Below are 5,592 nucleotides of genomic sequence, written 5' to 3' on the forward strand. Positions count from 1 at the left end.
AGTACACTGACTATCACACTCTATGCCACTGTTGCATGTTTTAGCTTGTCACAGGTAAACATTTCAATGGTTTTATCACAAAATTTAAAGAGGAAGTAACAAAACAGGGAATTTGAATCTCCGTTAACCTGTAATTTCCACTTGTGACCACCGTTCAGCTTACAGTTTTGAGTTTGTCGCACCTTTAACCACACCCAACAGTGATGTCACAGTGTACTGACACACCCCTTGAGTACACTCGTACATCACTGGAGGTCATCAAAAGATTTTCAGCTGCTGTTAAGTTGCTCTTTAAGTTCTGATGGTAAAATTTAGGTAATTAAAATGTTTTCCTCATTGGAACACATTTAAAAAAAAAAATGTTTCAGGAAGTTAAACTGGAATTGTAGTTCTTATGTACTGTTGATTGTATTATTGTTAATATAATATTTTTATATGTAATATTTTGCTTTTCCGACATGGTTTGACTGATTTCCTAAATACATGTACATCAGTTCATCACAGGTACGATTATTATTATTAGGTAGCATTATGCAGCAAATTAACAGTTTTCCTGGCAGTTTATATCTACAGAAAATCTGCTCATATGAAAACATTATTTTGGCAACTAATGTTGTGTAAATGGGCCTCTGATGGTCTAGGAAAATTCAAAAACAAGATGTAGCTGGAAAAGGGCAGAGAAACAATGGATACAGAAACAACCCAAAAATTCTGAGTTAAAATAACATCTAATGGGTTTGATTTAATTATTTAATTTTTTTGGCTTGTAAAGGGTTCCATCTGTTCTGTGTTTATAATCAAGTAATTGTTGAAAATTTGAAAACAAACATATTTTTGGCAGAAACATGGAAAAGAAGTCCAAGGTTGAAAGTAACTGAAATTACCCTTAAATGTATCACTCACAGCTCCATGTTTCAACTCTAGATCTAACTTTAGAGGGTGGTGGCTCACAAACTGAGAACTGAGGTGTTAAACTGGATGACTGACGATTTAATTTGTCCACTATACACTCCAATTTCTAATTTATCAGTGCTGCTTTTATGTGGCGTCAGAGAAATGAGCCTTCGCCCTCTCCCGGTCATGGTGTGTCCCTCAGGGCTCCGTACTGGAGTCCCTATCATTTCCCACAATCCCCATCTATGTAAACACCAGCAGCTTATGTTGAAAAACAAAGCAATATCAGGACCTCTATGCTTAATATTCTCACAGTAAAAACAGGAATTTGAACATAAAAAAGGAGAACATTGAATGAATTTGGAGAAAAAAGCATACTGCTTTTGAAACCAATGGTGGATTATGTTGTTGAAGAATTTTACAGGCTGACAGAATGATTCATAACATTGAGGACAGTTTTGTGTTGAATGTTTGAGACGTTGTCACAATAGTTTGACTTCTCATAACTTTTACAATTTTCCCTGTGCAGATGCCATATGAGTGAAGTATCAGGCTATGTAACTGGTTCCTTCAGCCCCCTTTAGCGTTAGCATTAGCATACCTTAAATGAAACCCAGATTAACTGCCAGTGCTAGCCTGAGTTTATTTCATTGAGAGGTTTAGTGATGAATACTGTCAGCCAAAGGATTGTTTTTCAAATGTTTTATCTGCAGTTTACAACCAATAAGGGTAATTTAATAATTAGTGCACTCACGTTGGAAATAATTTCCTCACTTGTGCCCTCAAAAATATTTAATTTGTTCCTTCAGATTTAAGGATAAAGCTAGTGATATTTATTTTTGTATTCAACAAAAACCCATGAAAAGACCCAAAACCAACAATATATCAGTCTCTCCAACCTTACCGAATCAATACTCTGACTTCTCTACCCGGTTGGTGGCATTCAGCCCAAGCCCATTCATTCCTACTGGAGATGTAATTTTTTAAAAATGTGTCACAAAATAATGGTTTCATTTTTTAAAAATGTTGTTGAGAACTACTTTTAGTGGTGGATTAATACACATTTGGGACTCCAGTGAATTGTGATTTTCAGACAATTTCCTTATCCTTTCACAGTGTTGCATTATCCTTTTCTTTCCTTTTGTTCTTTTCCTCCTCGACTTGGTTTAATTACAGTTTTATTTTCATCTCAGACTGAGATACATGTAGATAAACTCAGCATGTTTTTGGTTGTTACTGTGAACACAATATTGTGTTAAAATTCAGATTCAAGGTTAATAGATCAGTGACATTTTCCTACCCTCCACAAGAGAGAAGCCGGGGGGTAAATTAAGTAATTTGAGAGCATAATTTAATAATTTTTGGACATGAATTATCATAAAACTCTTCACCCAAATACCTGCCAAGTAGAGAAATGCTTGGCTATGAGAAAAAAAACAGAAGGGTAAGATTTTACAAATGGTAAACATCTGCGTCATCACCGTTGTAATGCTTTTAAGAAATGTAAGTAAGGAAGGTGGTAAATATGTGCTGGCCTTTTTCCTACTGTTATCTTAAATGTGAATTATGTGTGTGAACGAAATGTGATATCTGTATATTTCTGTACATCTGTGTCACTTTTTCATGTGGAATTAAGGATATAAAAACATGACCAGCCTCCTCTCTTCTTGTAGCTGTACTGTATGTGTGCAGAGGGTGTCCGGTCCTCTGCAGCGTCTCTCAGCAGCTTATGTGCCTGTTTTTCAGATAAAGAATAAAATAAAAGGATGTTCACTTCATTGTCATCCTGGTTCATTTGAAGTTCACTGGTTCAGCTTGAACTGGACGTCTTTTATCCTCATAGACTTGGTCATGATTTTGATTTTTGACCTCCAGTGTGACACAGAAGGGCAGCACACACACTCTAATAAACAGTTAAGTTTCCTAAAAGTAACTGCATGATGGTTTGCTCAGTGATTTGGGTAAGTAAAAGGGTTATTAAGCAATTTGACTTCAATCAACAACCAGTTGGAATTTCATTAACATCAACCAGCATCTGGCACATCTTAAGTGAAGCTGTAAAAAAATCCAAATTATCACATTACAAACACCACATGCAACCTCCTGCTGCTGGAAATACTTGCCAGAACATCAAATGTGGATTCATCCGCCGCTGAAAATAGTCCCTAACAAATGCTCTATTCCCTCCTTTTTGAGTTATGTTAGCTAAACATCACAGAGCCCAGCTGTTTAGTAAACTACTGAGCCTTTTTTAAAAAAACATATCTAAATTAGGAATTATTTAGGAAAGCTAAACCAGACATGAAAAGGGTCACAGATCTGAGTAAAGGTTATATTCAACATTACATGTACTGGAGTTTAACCCTAAACTCTTGGTTCTGTGTAGAAACTGGTGAGCTGAGATTCACAGCTGGTACCAACTCAACCTGATCAGATACCCCATGAACGCTCTGCTATGACAAGCAAATATGTATTAAATTCAAAGGGCTGCAGTTGTGCTGCATTTATAAGACAAACTAATAACTTTATTTGCATAGCACCTTTAATACAAAAAAAAATGCAGCTCAAAGAGCTAAATGTTATCTTCACACCCTCTCAACTTTAAATTCATTTGCAATTAAGGAAAAATATGAGATTTCTATCACATGTGATTAAATACGCCTTGCCATAGAAGCAAGTAATTATGTTTCCAAAGTTATTAAAGTATATTTCAGTCTCACAGTTATTGTCTTGCAGAGACAACGTGGTTATTAAAAAAAACTTTATGTGCTTAATTTCCAAGTTGTCACCGTGGCAACATGACGTGATGTGACAGTGGCTGCATGTTGTTTCTTACACACGTGCTTCTAACAGCTCAGTCGACTCGCTTACATAACCATTTCTTTCTTCTTTTTTTTTTCCCATGACCGTCTTCCCCTTTACACACTTAAATCAACCTTTCAGCCTGTTTACTTGTCAGTGTTGTTGACACGTAGGGACGATAACATCAGATAAAGCTCATGTCTCGTCAGTGCGTCGCCTCTGGCAGGCAGCGACCCCAACCCTATCCTGTCCCAAAATAAGCACATTATTCTCGTTCATTATTTTAATCAGTTATTTAAAGATAAAATTCTGTGTACATAACTTTGGGAGGAGGGTGTTGGTGTTTGGACTCTGCGGCTGAACAAATGTTTCTCTTCCTGTATGAATTTACTCTGTAAATTAGAAAACAGCTTTGCTGCTGTCGATTATCGGGGTACTGTGACCTCTGTACTGCTAGTAGCTGATGACAGCATAAACTGTATAAATCTATAAATATAAATGTTAATGTCTTCAGTCTGAGGAGCTGTGACTGACACATTAACCGGATTTTAACCCCTCCACTCAACAACATGTTCTTCTTCTTGTTCCTTCAGTGTGATGTTGTTCTTCTTCAACTGCTGAAGGAGGAAAGTTTCTCTGAGTTCACTTTAAATCTCAGTTAAACACGTGTAGCTATGAGCAGGATTTGTGACATCACAACTAGTTTGGAGACCATCCTGGTCCAGTATGTAACTTACACAAGTGTGATGTGGAAACTTGAAGCCTCCAGTGCACAAACACTGAGAATGGACTTTACAGTGAAAATGAACAATGTTTACATATTCATATATTAGTCCTACAGTCCCAAAATGAATCTGAGGGGTTAGCACATGATTGAAATCACATCATTGTTGTGTTGTTCTGGTGAAATACTGGACACTTTCTGATTTTTGGGCCTGCATCCCAAGATATATATCAGTCTTTGTTAAACATAAAGTATCCCATCATCAACATCATCTGACAAAATCACGTGAATAACATCCCTTCATAGAGCTGGTTTGTTACTTCTCAAGTACTCTGGATTCGTCTACTACTAAAATTAAACAAGCCTGGGAAGATGAGCCTGGTATTGAGATCGAGGATGAAATATTAACTAACATTAAGTCTTGCTCGATAAACGCTAGGCTCCAACTGATCCAGTTTAAGGTAGTTCATAGATTACACTAACCTCTCTCCACTATGCAATAGATGTAACGCCGCAGAAGATACTCTTGCACATCTCTTCTGGACTTGCCCCAAACTACACAACTTCTGGTCTCTCATTTTCCATCATTATAACACCCGACCCTGAAACTGCTCTGTTAGGAGACTCCAACACTTTGAAAAATTTGGATTGTAACATACGTATTGCTTTGATTCATGGTATGATGATTTGCCAAGAGATGTATCCTGAAACTGTGGAAGTCTGATCTAGTTCCCACGTTTGAGACCCGGCTGAAGGAACTCATAAGCATCCTGCATGTGGAAAGACTGAGACATGAACTTTCTGGTAACACTCTGAAGTTCTCCAGGATATGGAGTCCAGTGCTAAAGCACATGAAGGACCAATGATACTCTCTTTAGCCTCCTATCTTGCTCATGTACCTCTTTGATAATATGGACAGCTGTACAGTGGACTGGCGGTTCTTGTCCTTTATTTCCTCATTATTGTTTATTTACTTGTCAATGTCTCCTTGTCACTTACTTAATGTAACTTAATTTGAAAATCTTCACAAATAAAAGGTTAAAAACAAAAACAAAACAAACATCCCTTCATGATTCAGAAGTACAAAAACTGTCTGAATTTTCTTCCTATCAAAATAAAAGCCCCATTTCCCTCCCAAATAAATCGATGAATAAAAAAAGCACAGACGGGAG

This window comes from Thunnus albacares, chromosome 8 (assembly GCF_914725855.1).
Source record: "Thunnus albacares chromosome 8, fThuAlb1.1, whole genome shotgun sequence".
NCBI lineage: Eukaryota > Metazoa > Chordata > Actinopteri > Scombriformes > Scombridae > Thunnus > Thunnus albacares.